The 15,483-nt window shown below is 33.3% G+C and overlaps 1 non-coding gene across 1 annotated transcript; it reads right to left on the bottom strand.

Annotated features, from left to right (window-relative positions):
* Positions 1-11,892: 11,892 nt before the first annotated feature.
* Positions 11,893-12,000, bottom strand: LOC113180156 (U6 spliceosomal RNA). Its single transcript, XR_003300432.1, has one exon. It is a non-coding gene; the product is annotated as a U6 spliceosomal RNA (small nuclear RNA).
* Between the last annotated feature and the right edge of the window lie 3,483 nt (positions 12,001-15,483).

The raw sequence follows: 15,483 nt of genomic DNA, 5'->3' as shown, positions 1-15,483 counted from the left end.
CTTGAGTGACAAGAGGGGGGAAATACCTTATTTAATCAAAGAGTATGAACACTAAGCTTGTATCAAAGGGATGCTATCTTCCTTACGCAAAGTATTCTCAAATTTGTGGACTTTGATTCTGTTCAATACTGTGAGAAAAAAAAAATGAGCACAAAGTTAAAGCAGATCCTCTCTCAACCTGTGGAAATTTTCTTCATCAAACTTGAGCTCTCCCATTCCAGTCCTTCAGGACAATCTAGAAAGTGTAATTCCGGGTCAGAGAAAATATATGGCAGACTTCATGTAGCAGAATTTGGGCAGCTCTCCTTGCCTCAAAAGTAGTAGCATTAGAGTTAAATGTAGTAAAAAGATGGGCAGATTTCTCATGTTAAATCCTCAGTTGATTTCTTCTACCCTTCACCTACCCTTCTGCCTGAGTGGAGGGACAGGCATGTCCTAAGTAAAATACTTGTAAACCAATACAATGGGTTATAAAAAGAATAATACTTAATGAAAAAGAAGATTCTGTCTAAGAATAATGTAAGGAGAACATCCCAATCGATGAACAATAAACAATTGGAATTCATTAATATAATTTATCACATTACTAAATTAGAGGAGAGAAAAGTATATCATTTTAAAGACAGCTGCATTGGCCACATTTAACCTTCATTTGCTATATAAATGGTTAAACAGGCTAAGACAATGTCATAAAACTGTCTAAAAAGCCCCCAAAGCTATTTACAAAAATCACCACCAAGGTAATATCAATTAGAATATTATTTTTAAAGTCATAAACACACAAAAAAGAAGCTGCTATATTTGCCACAATTAAACAATAGCATGAAGATTAAAATTAATTTCATGATCCAAGAATGAGAAATAAAAATTTGCCATGATTTGAATATAATTGTTAGGTTATATAGAAAGATTTATGTTCTATAAAATTATTTCAACTAGCATAACCAATAATAAATCTGTTGCTAAATATAAAAATAAAAATATGAATAAAAAGTTATTGAAATTTATATTTATTCTATGTAATAAAATGCACAATGGTAATATAGCTATAAAAATTAATAAAATGGATTTAATAATCAAGATATATATGTATATGTATAATATGTTACACACTTAAAATACACATGTATGTTCATACATACATAATTTTAATTCATAATACAATAATATCAAACTAGTAAAAATATTAAGGAAAATTAAAATTTTAAATGTTAGAAATATAGACCAATTTCTGATAAATGGTTTATATTTCAGGAAAATTATAAACAAGGAAAATCATCTCTAGTTGAAGTTAAAGTCAAAAAACAGCTGGATGAAGGCTTGAGATCCTGACAAATCAATCCTTCTGCAAATATCAACTATAAATTGTACAAAATATATTAAAACAACTACCCAGGGGCTTTGGAGACTCAGGAAATGAAAAAAGGTTTTGTAGGAGTGATAAACTTTGAGCAAGCCACCTGCATAGAGTGAATTTGCTCTTTTATTGTGGTTCTACGCTATGGAGTTGGAGCCAGGTTGATAAATCTCTACTTGAGAAGTGAACTGAGTGGTATAACTGAGATCAGAGATGGTCACTGGTGTCATATCACAGACCACCCCCTTCCATTACCCCAAGGACCTGCTTCTCTACAGGAAATATTTATGCTGCTTTTCTTTCCTCTCTAATGTTGCAGAAGCTCATCTGTTTCAGAGGAAAACATACTTTAATCTCTAGGATGGAACACTCGGTTGTGCATTCGCAGAATCTCCAGTCCCAGTATTCAATAATGGAAGTGGCTTGGGCTTTGAAGTTGCTAAACTTGTTTCCCAGTACAGATTCTCACTGTTTCTGCTCAGCTCTGAATATTGGGGAAGATTTGCTAATATGTCCTGTTCCTTTTCTTTTCTTTTCCTGAAAGGAAAAATAATTTTCATCATGATTAGTTTTTCTCTTGTTTTGAATTCTAAACAAAATTTAGTTTAAAACTTTTAATAGATACTTAATAACAATTAACCAGTTTTTTTCTTTTCCTTTTTTCTTCTATTTTATTTCTGGGGAATAGTGGTACTGGGGATTGAACCCAGGGGCTCTTTAACACTGAGTTGCATTGCCAGACCTTTACAATTTTTAAATTTAATTTTAGTTTTAGACAGTGATTTGGTAAGTTGTTCAGGGCCTTGGTAAGTTGTTGAGGCTGGCTTGGAATTTGCAATTCTCCTACCTCAATCTCTCAAATCACTGGGTTCACAGGTATGTGCCACCACAGCCAGCTCATAGGTTACATTCTCATGATGGGAATCAGAGTATAAAGATTCATGAAGTTCCTCATACACTTTCAAGTTGAAATATGAGATTTTCATCATATTGTAATATGGAAGTTTCAAAAGAAACAATTATATCACTCTATCCATTGGAATCTAAAACTTAAATTGGTACATAGACAAGGTCTTCCTTACATGAGAAATTTACAGCATTTATTTCCAACTTGAATCATATATTTTTTCCTTCCTTTCTTCTAGAATTGATATTTAATATTATATAAACATATGTCTGAAATCTTACTGATCATTGTGACACAATCTTCTTAAACAACAACAAAAAATGTATATATAAAATTAAAATGTTATATTACCTTTAGTTCTAATGTATTAATTGCTAAAATATTTTATGACTTGATTTATCATTATAATTATTTTTAGTGTAAAACTAGTCAAAAGAATTGATAACTTGGAAAATAAATTTTAAGCATGAAAAGTAAATTTTGGAATTTTGTCACTTAAGGAGTTAGGCATAAAAGAATATTTAAGTTGCCTGGAATAGAGCAACTGTCAGGAGCTGCGAATGAATCATGATTCTTTTGAACTGCCCAAAGACAGAGGCAACACCTTCCTTGGGAATTTCTCTGTGCAAAGGTGCAGATCGAAGATCGCTCAATTGATATATGGTGACACCCTGCTCAAGGGAGATTCTATGCCAGCCATGAACTTTATTAGTGCTCAGCCTTGGGTTCAAACTCCTACTGCCCAGAAGTAGACAGTTATGGACATAGTACACTGATAAGCTCTAATTAAGCTATATTACTCTCAACTTTGGTTTTGTTTATCTTAAAGAAGTTTTTTCACAATAAATCCTTTTGATGTTTAAACCTATATAATAAACATGGCAAGCTTGCTCATGGTCGGTCTTCTATCAGAAGTTGGCTGATCCACTGGGTCCCAGCTTTTTTCTACTTTTGAGTCTTTGTGTTTTTTCCCATCCCCTCAAGGATGGGTTCAGGAAACCAAATAAATGGTCATGCAGGTCACAACAAGCCATAGTTTATTAGTCCCTTCATATGGTGTTCCAGGATTTTTGTTTTTATTTTATTTTTTCAGATCAATGGGAAATAGAAAATTTAGGACAGGTCATTCTCTTATTAAATGTATGAAGGCACCACATTCTTTCATAAGACCAAGTATGAAAGGTCTGGTAGGAAAGTGAAACCTCTAAAGTAGGTCACTGGAGGCATGCCTTCCTTTGGGGTTTATATTGGGTCCATAATCAGCAGTGTTCTCTCTGCTTCCCGATTACCATATCCCCAGCTGCTTTCCTTAGTCACATCCTTCTGCCCTGATGTTCTGCCTCATCTCCATCCCAGAGCTATGGAATCAGTCCACTCTAGAGGGAACCTCTGAAACCATGAGCCAAGCCAAACTTTTCCTCCTCTAAATTGTTCTTGTCAGGTATTTTGGCCACAAGTACATAAAACCTAACTGAAACGCATGATAAGACAGGAAGACAGAGAGATTGGAGGGCTAGACTCACTTTTTTATAACAATACCCTCCTAGAGGAAAGGGTCCCTCAAAAGCTAGACTAGTCCATTCAGAGGGCAGCATCACTAATGAGGTAATCACCTTCTGTGAGGCCAAACCTCTTAATGGCCTCATCATCTTAACACCATACAGGAGACCCAACTTCTAGTACATGAACCTTTAGGGAGATACATGCAAACCATATCCAAATCACAGCAGCAAGAGTAAAACCAAATTCCTTATTCAGCCCAATGGTACTAGAAATGAAATAAACAAAATAATGATAATAAACAAAAAGACAAGAACCAGATGAGAAGGATGCCAGGGAGATAGAGTTGTTGCTAACTGAATTCCCACAATGTTCTTCAGTGTAAACCTTTGGCATATTAGGCAGGACAGATCTTCTGTAGGACTATATTGGACCATCAAAGCCATTTAACATCCATGACCCAGGAAAGTCCCCAGTCATGGAAGCAGACATTCCTCTAAACATTTCTAGTCCCATGGTCTGGGAGTCTCTCAGAGAAAGAAAAGAACCAGATGAGAAGGACGAAATTATCTCTTGAATCAGGGAAATAGTTTACCATTGAAGATTTTGCTTAACATAAATCATAAATTCAGAAAGACTAGCAAAAGTTTGAGAAATTAGACTTTGTTCTCCTGATAGAGGCTGCATATTTAGGGATGAGAGCTGGGATAAGAGGTCTAGGGAGCTGGACCTTCTGGTAATGATTGACATGAATAGGGACATGAGACTAGATGGAATTTGCTTGGTGAGCTCCTCAAAAGGAGTGAGCAATAGTTTTAATTAAAAATTAAAACTCATGGAACTCCTCTTTCAGGAAGTATCTAGTGATGAGGCAGATGGTATGGGCCTAGAGGAATTACATCAGGAGCATTTACCAGTCTGTGAACCACACTGTAGTGGTAGGCAAGGTTTTGCCAACAGAGGGGCAGCTGAAATGATGGAAACATTCAGAACATATTACTGTCATAAGTAACTAAATTGTTATTTTTTGTATAGAAATAGATTTCACTTTACATTATTTTATGATGCCTCTACACAATATACATGTGGCCTATTAAAAAATTCATATTGGTCAACTTGATTTTGGTTTTGGGCTATTTCTGTCTTTTTTTTTTTTTTTTGTACTGGGGATTGAACACAGGGACACTTTACTACAGAGCTACATCCCCCATTATTTTTTATTGTTATTTTGTATTTTTATTCTTAGGGACTCACTAAGTTGCCTAGGACCTCACTAATTTTCTGAGGCTGACCTCAAACTTGCAATTCTCCTGCCTCAGCCTCCCCAAGTTGCTGGAATTACAGGTGTGTACCACCTTGCCCGACTCTTTTGAACTTTATGTCAAACCATTTTGTGTCAAACCATTTCAGCTCCTATTGGTTAGAAATAAAAATCTTAGCATTTTATATGTGAGGTTAATGTTTTGGCTAACTTCTAACTCATTTCAGATGCTTCTGAATTTTAATCTAATTTAAAAGAAATAATTTAAATAAAATTGACTGTTAGATTTTAAATTAAGTTTAAATTCCTCGCTCAGATAGTTTTCAATTTCAATTTAAAATTTTAATTGATCTTAATATAAACTAATTTAAATTCATTTTAAAATTCAGATTTCAGTCAGAGTCAATTTGAATTGGCTTGCTTTCCTTTAAAGCCATACAACCAGATGTATCACCTAAGAAGTTGACACAAAAGGAGAAAAGAAGAATTTCAAGACAGAAAACTGAAGCTTCCCCAAATCCACAAACCTGGTGGAAAAGTCTGAACTAGTAAAACTGTCTCAGAAAGACAGGTTTTGGGGTTAGATGAAACCTATAAATTGAAAGAAGGATGTTTTAAGTGAGCTGAAGTTGTTCACTTTTTAGTTTAGAAAGTCTGTGTGCTAGGGAAGGTCAGGGTCTCCCTAAGGACAGATCTATTAGGCACTTGCTGTTCTCTGGCAGTTAAGTGGAAGGGCCCTGGAGCAGCTGCATACTCCTGTTGTGCAAATCTCCAAGATGACTTTTTAAAAAGTGATCTCTTTCTTTGAAGTTTGGGTCTGATTCATGTGATCATACAGTGATTGATGACAAGTTTAGATGGGAGCTTGACCCTTTGGCAGACAGAAGCAAGAAACAATTTGATACCTAGAGATGATTGCTGTGATCTATGGATGTCCATATCGGTCTTTCATCATTTCAATCATAATGGAAAGTCTTAGCATGTTGGTGTCTTTTGTTCTGTGACTTAAATATAGTTTGTCAATATAGCTTGTTCTCGGAATAGCTAATATTTGGGTGACTGTTTATAGAATTATGTTCTTGTAATACCTGTCTTTGGAAATTTTTGATAATAGTTCTCCACAAAACAGGCGCATACTTTAAGTCTCTTATTTATTTCAATCTGTTACTCATTAACTGATTAGCACATAACCATTTTATGACTAATTTGAATGATAAGTATTATAATTCATGACATCTAAGATTATTATGATTATATTTTTGACTGTTAATTTATCACAGATGCTTTGGAAAATTTCAGTAATCATTAATTCCTACAAACTTTATTTTGGTTCTTAATACATTTATGTGACATCTACCCCTTCAAAATACATGAAATTAGATCACAGACATGTATGTGAGCAATATTTAATTAATTCTCTTTATGACTGAAAAGAAAATTTTCAGGTTGGGAGTATAGCTTAGTGGTACAATGCTTACCTGTTATGTGTAAGGCCCTGAATTTTATCCCCAGCTCCACAAATAAGAAAAAAAAATCTCCAGACATAAGGAAGAATGTAGGAGCTGTTAAAATACCAAAGTCTGCATGATATATTTATATTTTATATGCAAATAATTACTTTATTTGAAAGGAATGCATCCCATGAGAAACTGATCTGAACAGCTAGCTACATCCCTCCCTTATCTTAATATACTTATTGTTTCTATTAGTAGAAATGTTAAAATGGACATAATGATCAAAAATCTGTTATGTGGGTACATAATTATATGTATAGCCTTGGCACTGAACTCATAGCAACTTCCTGTTATGCTGATTCTTTTCCATGAGGTAATAAACCAATATAGAAATACATCTTATTAGGAAACCAGCATTACATTGCATATGCTTTCATTTCAACATGGCACTCTTTAGATCTCAAGAGTTAGTTATTTGCCTGCTATGTTTGATATAGAAAAAAAAACACTACCTTCCTCTTACAGTGTTGTTTTTGCTCTTTGGTTTCAGCCTATCAGAATAGACTAATTAAGATTATTGTCTTTCATTATATCTTCTTCTTTCTTTTCTTCTCTCTATCCAATAGTTTACCAAAGGTCAAGAGAAAAAAATTGTCTGCTGAGGTGCAAGTAATAGGGTGTAAGTTATATATAAAATCAATAATATCAACTCAGAGTCAGTTTATTGTTTACACACTACACCTGTACTTCTGAAAATTAATGAGTTCTAAATATGTGATAAATTATCCCTCTTTGATAAAATTGTGTGGATCTAAGTTCTAAGGAATGATGTGTTTACTGCTTAGATTTAATAAGAAATGTTGAATCAGCTCAATTTTTTATTCATCTTTTTAAAACATATGTTATGTGGCAGGGAACTTGGGAGAAATCCACTTTATTCTAAATAAATTCAGATATATAATTTAATTTGGATAGTAAGCTTATAATGGTTCAGTTTCATTTAATTTGGCTTTAGTTACAGTTCCCATTTCCATCTCTAGTTAATGTGAAATAGTTTTTTGTTTAAATACTAGATTAAAAATAAGCAGGGCTGGGGTTGTGGCTCAGTGGTAGAGCACTCACCTGGCATGCGCGAGGCCCTGGGTTCAATCCTCAGCACCACATAAAAATAAATAAATAAAATAAAGGTATTGTGTCTAACCCCCCCCAAAAAAAAATCTTAAAAAAATACGCAGAGACAACAGTTATTGTAAAGATATAGAAACAACCTTGAGTTTCTTTAATTCTGTCTTCTATGTGGCCAGTTGGAGTTATTTTTTGTTTAGAATTAAAACATTGAAATGGAGTACAGGTGTGCAAATGCAAGGCATAATACTTTTCTTTAGTAAGTGAAATTTTAGTTTAATAAGGAAATATTTTATTGAATTTGAATAATGTGTTTAAAGTTGAAATTTATTGTTAAGCTGTAGAGTTATCATTCACTGCAACAAACTAATATGTAGTTATATATCTCCCCATTTTATAAAAATGAATTAGACATATTAATCAGTATTTTACTTTATTTTTTTGGACTGTGATATTTATTATTCATTTATTTGTTCATTTATTCATATATACACATACATAAATACATATATTTATGGAAGGAGGAAGGAGAGAGGGAAAAAGATGTTAGGAAATATCTCAATTATGCATGAAATATGTATTTCAATAAAATAATTATGCTTCTTTTTTCCTGTTATTTTATTAATTTCACTTCATAATTGCTACAGAAAAGAACTTTGTGACTGAAGGTATGTTAAAATGATTTGCAGTTTCCCACCATTAGTGTCAAATATATTAGGAATACCATTTTGTTTCCCCAACTCTTCCTTCCCGCTTATTTATCCAAACATATATTTTATATCTGATGTGTTCTAGGCAAAACAAGGTTAAGCTTCAAATAAAATATAGCCATTAACTCTAGATTGTTCATCATGAACAGAATGGTTTTCAGATGTACTAAAATGAATGTTACATTAATTTGTAAGGAAAATAAAACTACCAATAAGTAATAAATGGATCACTGCAATATAAGGAATTTATGGTTGAAGCTATTTAGCAAATGCAGAAACCTTAAGAATGTATTGTAAGTTGACTGTGATCACCCCCTTCACTTACCAGGCTTATATATCTAAGGTAACAAGTGTGCTGGTTTTCACCGAACAGTTCAAATTTCGTTGGGATAATCCTAATTTATGCCTGGAAATTCTGCTATAGCTAGCAATAGTGCTTATTTTCAAATAAAATTTCAAGTTTGGGTAGTAAAATAATAAATGGCCTCCTGATTCCAACACCTAATATTTGTGAGGTTAAGACAAGAATAAATATCAAGGCCCTATATGTTCTGGATCCAAATAGTTAGTGGTTATAAATAGAGTTGTCAACTATTAAATAAATTATATCATTTTAAGTAGATAAATGTATTCATAACAAAATAATTGTCTCTATATTTTAAAAACTGGAATTGACAGAAAAATGTTAACAATTTTGATTAAATTATTATAGTATACTTCTATGTGTTCTGTTGATGGTCCAGATATAATGTTTGCATAAGCAGTACAATAAAAATACATATAATTCACAGATTATTTTATGTTTACTCCACAAAATTTGTTTTCTTCTTTTAGAAAAGTTATATTTTTGTAATTAGCTTACATAATTCATGTTGTATTTGCCTTACTTCAAAATTTAACAGTTTTAAATTTACCATTTTTGTAGTTTTTATTAGCTTTGTGTTGTAAATCATCACAAATGGCACTTTTTAAAAATTCTAATGATGATATTTAAGTGTGGAAATAATTCCTGATTTTTGCCATATATATTCAAACATTGTAGTGGGATAAATTATTGTTATTGTAAAAATGTTGCAGAATATTTTAAGTTTAGTTTATAAGTTATACAGAATATATGTATGATGATGTGAGGGAAAAAAAGAAGTGTGTCACATTAGATTGGGTAGAGAGAAGTGATGGGAGGGGAGGGGAGGGGAGGAGAAGAGGGTACAGGAAGGGCAGCAGAATAAAATAGACACGAGTATTGCTGTATGTATATACATGACTGTACGACCAATGTGATTATGCAACCTGTACACTCAGAAAAATGAGAAATTATACTCCATTTGATTCAAATGTATGATATGTCAAGATCATTGTACTGTCATATGTAACTAATAAATAAATAAATAAGTAAAAACTTGTAATGGTTCAAACAGAATTGTAAAAATAAGCATCACTTTTCATGTATGTTATATTTTAAAGTATATTTTAAAAAGAACTTTGAGTCAGATGAATTTTTATGATTTGTTTAATATTCCTCAGCTTCCAATTGTAGCTGCCGTGAATCTGGACTTCTAGGACAATAAGTTAGAACCTTAAGAGAAGCAAGAACTATCACTCAGCATTACTATGAATTGTCATTCTGCTGTGCCAGAATATTTCATATTAATGTCTTCAGCAAGAGAAGGCTCATTTGTTGATTATCTCCTATGTGTCCCAATTTCTTCTGCCTGCACTTCAGATCCCCTTGCACATCAGGCAATCTCTGCTTCTGGAATTCATTGCAACCTTTGTGATCTACCTGCTTCTCCCTCCTTATCTCCAGTGCTCTTCCACTGGCCTTCTGACATGTCCAACACTCCATGATGATTCAGGACTTCAAAGGTGCATGCAAGGCATAATACTTTTCTTTAGTAAGTGAAAATTTTAGTTTAAAATTTTCTATTTTATTATTTTATTTTCTATTTTCTCTAGAAGGCAATTCTCTTGATTTTAAGTGACTTTGTCATTCTTTTTAAAAAATTTATTTATTTATTTTAATTAGTTATATCTGACAGCAGAATGCACTTTTATTCATTGTACACAATGAAGCACAATTTTCATTTCTCTGATTGTACATTATGTAGCTTCACACCATATATGCAGTCATACATATACCTAGGGTAATAATGTCTATCTCATTCCACCATCTTTCCTGCCCCCATGCACTCTCCTCTCCCCACCCTCCCCTTTGCCCAAACAAAGTTTCTCCATTTTTCCCATGCTCGCCTCCCCCCATTATGGATCAGCATCCACTTATCAGAGAGAACATTTGGCCTTCGGTGTTTTGGAATTGGCTTACTTTGCTTAGCATGATATTCTCCAACTCTGTCCATTTACCTGCAAATGCCATAATTTTATTCTCTTTTAATGCTAGTATTTCATTGTGTATATATGTCACAGTTTCTTTATCCATTCATCCATTGAAGGGCATATAGATTGCTTCCACAGTTTAGCTATTGTGAATTGAATTCCTATAAACATTGATGTGGATGTGTTACTATAGTATGCTGATTTTAAATCCATTGGATATAGACGGAGGAGTGGGATAGTTGGTTCAAATGCTGGTTCCATTCCAACTTTTCTAAGAAATCTCCATACTGCTTTCCAGAGTGGTTGCACCAATTTGTAGTCTTACCAGCAATGTATGAGTGTGCTTTTTTCCTGTCACATCCTCACCAACATTTATTGTTGTTTGTATTCTTGATAGCTGCCATTCTGACTGGAGTGTGATGAAATCTTAGAGTAGTTTTGAATTGCATTTCTCTAATTACTAGAAATGTTGAACATTTTTTCATATATTTGTTGATTATATGTATGTCTTCTTCTGAGAGGTGTCTGTTCAGCTCCTTAGCCCACTTATCAATAGGGTTGTTTGTATTTCTGGTGTTAAATTTTTTGAGTTCTTCTATATCCTGGAGATTAATGCTCTATCTGACATGTGTGTGGCAAAAATTTGCTTCCCAAATGTAGGCTCTCTGTTCACCTCATTGATTGTTTCTTTTGCTGAGGAAAAAGCTTTTTAGTTTGAGTCCATCCCATTTATTAATTCTTGATTTTATTTCTTGCACTTTAGGAGTCTTATAAGGAAGTCAGGGTCTAATCCAAGCTGACGAAGATTTGGGCCTACTTTCCCTCTATTAGGTACAGGGTCTCTGTTCTAATTCCTAGGTTCTTGATCTACTTTGAGTTGACTTTTGTACATGGTGAGAGGGGATTATTTTCATTTTGCTGCATGTGTATTTCCAGTTCTCCCAGCACCATTTGTTGAAGAGGCTATCTTTTCTCCAGTGTATGTTTTTGTCACCTTTGTCTACTATGAGATAACTGTATTTATGTGGGTTTATCTCTGTGTCTTCTATTCTGTACCATTGGTCTACGTATCTATTTTGGTGCCAATACCATGCCATTTTTGTTACTGTAGCTTTGTAGTATAGTTTAAGGCCTGGTATTGTGATTCCTCCTGCTTCATTCTTCTTGCTAAGGATTGCATTGGCTATTCTGGGTCTTTTACTTTTCCAAATGAATTTCATGATTCCTTTTTCTATTTCTATAAAAAATATATAGAATGCTTCATGAATTTGCATGTCATCCTTGCAAAAGGGGCCATGCTAATCTTCTCTGTATTGTTCTAATTTTACTATATGTGCTGCCAAAGCAAGCACAACTTCCACCTTCTTATCCACTAGCTCTCAACTCAAATGCTACCTTCTCATAGAAATCTTTTTGCCCTCCTCTTGTTTCTTTTTTTGGATGTCACATCTTACTATCTTTTTTTAGGTATATTATGATTTGAATGTTCATGTCCCCTCAAAATTCTTATGCCGACTCCTAATTACCAAGGCGATGATATTAGAAGGAGGGATTTGGGGAAGGCAATTAGGTCCTGAGGGTACTGAAATAGGATTAGTGCCCTTATAAAAGAGGCCCCCAAGAGATGTTTTGCCCCTTTCTCCATATGCAGACACAGGAACCCTAAGAAATGAGTCCTCATGAGACAATACGGCACCTTCATGTGGCTCTCCTTCTGTGAGAAAAACTTTATTTTGTTTATAAGTTACCCATTTCTGAGGTATTTTCTCTGGAATCCAAAAGGGTTAAGACAGTTCCTTACATCTTTTATTTATCCCCATGAATATATAGTATTAATTTATTATCATTATTTGTGTAATTCCTATTTACTCATAAGAATGTGAGATTTGATTGTACTTTGGCATTTTTCTTGAGTGTAGAACAAGTTCTGGGACTTACTGGGGTGCTCAATAAGCAATTGCTATGGAATAGCACCCGATTGTCCCAATTTTCTTTATTTTCTATGTTGAATTATTTAATGAAGATGAAGGAAAACAAATGTCCCTTATGTTTATTGGTTGTTATATTATTTAGAACTCCACTTTTGTTAGAAAATGTAATTATAACAAAAATTTACAAAAAAAGAGAATTCTAGGGAATAAATAAATCCACTATTTCACCCTTTGTATATATTATACCTCCAACTTCCTGAAAAGTCTCAACCAAGTCCCAACTATATGACTTAAATATATGAAAAAAACCTGTTATGTAATTTATAGACTTAAATAAGTTTTGTTATAGCTGAGTCTGACCAAATAGTTGGAGATTTATCTACATTGTCTAAAACTAAGACAGATTTACTCCAACACTGTATCCCTCACTAGAAATGAATCACAAAGACGGAGGCTCTAGACTCTAGAAATAAGTACCTTTGAGACTTTTCATAAGGCAGGTTTCATTTATCTGTAACTTCAGCAACCAGGGACTCTGGAGACAGACATCTTGGGTCTAAGTAGCATGTGTGCCACTTAGCTTAAAAATTTCCAAGTTACTTAGACACTTATTAGGAACAAAAAAAAGTTGTGTATGAGTAGTAAATGAATTAATATATGTGAAGTTCTTAGGTCAGTGTGTAAATCCTTACAATTATTTTTATTACATAAATAAGTAGTCAAACATTATTGTATATATCCTTTATATTTCTTTGATTTTTTAATTTCATTTTAACTCTGTGAAATATGACTAAGGTGGGTATAATTATCCTCATTTTCTAAAATGGAGCACTGTATCTTGGACAAGCAGTTTTCTTCAGGTCAGGACAATGGAGTTATAAAAATTATTTTTGCTCTTTCACATAGTTGGTACAAATGATGCATTTAGAAGATTTGCTTTAATATTAAAAACCATTTTATTTAGTTCCCCTTTTATAGAGTCATTTATGTAATGTGCAATTGCCACTGGTGTTCTTGTCGCAATTTTGTGACTCATGAAGGATGTGGACAAGGGCTTTGATAAAAATGAGTTGTTTTGTAACATGGCAATTATTCATATTATAGTATTCTTAAGAGAATATCAACAATGAATGCAAAAGGACAGGGGCAAGGGCAAGAGAACATTATGTTTTCATGTTTTCCCAGGTATACAATGACTAACCTTTTTTTTTTCTGAATAAGTACTGTCTTCTTTCCTCTTATTCCCCCATCCCTCTCTATCCTCCAACTTCATAAGCATACATTGCTTAATTGTTGCAATTTTTGATAGAATCCAATCCATAATTAGCCCATACTTTCCTTATCCTTCCTGAGAATAGTACAACACCAATCCAAACCCTGGAAGAGACACTGACACCCTATGAGCCATTTCTTTTGTGAGTTGTTTCATGCTGCAGTAAATCAATAGCTATTTTTTAAAAGTGTGTTGCTTATGATCTATATTCAGTGGGCTTTCAATTGTCCCTTTACTAAAAAAATACAGAAAAATATAAGAGGATTGTACACTGTAGGCACATTCACTTGTCATCCCTCAGGGTGTTTATGCTACTATACTATGTTTTGTAAATTGACCATAACTGATCACTAAATGGCTTTGAAGAAAGAAAGGTAGGAAAGACAGTATTTCCCCTGTATTTATGTGATTTTAATAGACCAGCAATTTATCATAGAAAGTACACTCTGTTAAATGCCTTAAAGATATAGATTGATAATTTTACTCTGATCACTCTGTTCAAAAGTCTTTAAGTCATACAAGAGATTAGGAAAAGTAGGAAAAAAATTCTAAAGACTTATTTTTTAAATCACTGCTAAATCAGTAATCCATATATAAATGCTGATATTGTAAAATCATTGCACACTAGATTATTTTTAGATTGTGAGAGTATATGACATTATTTAAGAATGCATAAATTCATGTTTTATAAAGTTAGCTTGTTTTAGAACTAGTCTGTCACATTAGGGAGAATGCTGCAAATATCACCTCTCCTCTTTGTGTTTCTGCTTGACAGTAGTGATGTACTATTGGCAAGCAAAACTTTGGTACATTAAAAAATATAAAAATAGCCATTGCTACATGGTTTAATTAATATATATCTGAGTAAAAGTATCATTGAATGGTTCTCTTTCTCTTTTTTCTATATTTGCTTTGTATTTCTGGTTTGTTTTTTCTTATATGATTTTAGAAGTTTTCTCAAAATGTTGATGCTTTCAGAATAATCCGGGAGGTTAGCTTTTCTACCTTTTTGTTGCTTAATAAAAATCATATTTGGCCTTTAAAAATTCAAGTATAAAGAAATGGTTTTGCCTCTAATAGTTTGAGAAAGTAAAACTGAAGAAAAATTCTTTTTTTCAATATAATTTCCCCAATCTAACATTTTTCTTAACATTTCTTTCTGTATTTGGTGATTGGAGAAATGAGGAACAGTGGTGGTATTTGGGTGGTAAGATGTACTACATTGTGAAATGAATTTCCAAAACAGGCAAATACCTCCCTCCTCTAGATGAACATCACAGGTGGTAAAACATAATTCTTTTATGAGTAATGATCAGTTTATTACTCTAGGTGGAGGCAGAACTTGTTTAAGGTTTACTGATTTTAATCTGCTTCTGTATTTCCAGATGTTAAATGGGGTTGCACAATAGACTATTTTTCACTGAGAAAAATATCCACTAGCAATAGAACAAGGACCCATTCTTTTTAAATGTTGGCACTAAAGCTGAGCCTGAAAGATCCTCCTCACTTTAATTTAAGTCAGAAGCTGAGTGAGCAACCTTTTTGAACTCTAGTGATTGATCATCAGGCTAGTTTCTAGATCCAGGACCAGATTACTCAAAAGTGGCCACTAAGGGCTGGGGACAGGGGAG

Source organism: Urocitellus parryii, chromosome 3, assembly GCF_045843805.1.
Source record: "Urocitellus parryii isolate mUroPar1 chromosome 3, mUroPar1.hap1, whole genome shotgun sequence".
NCBI lineage: Eukaryota > Metazoa > Chordata > Mammalia > Rodentia > Sciuridae > Urocitellus > Urocitellus parryii.
The sequence above is the reverse complement of the archived record's forward strand: the minus strand, read 5'-3'. Positions and strand labels throughout refer to the sequence as shown.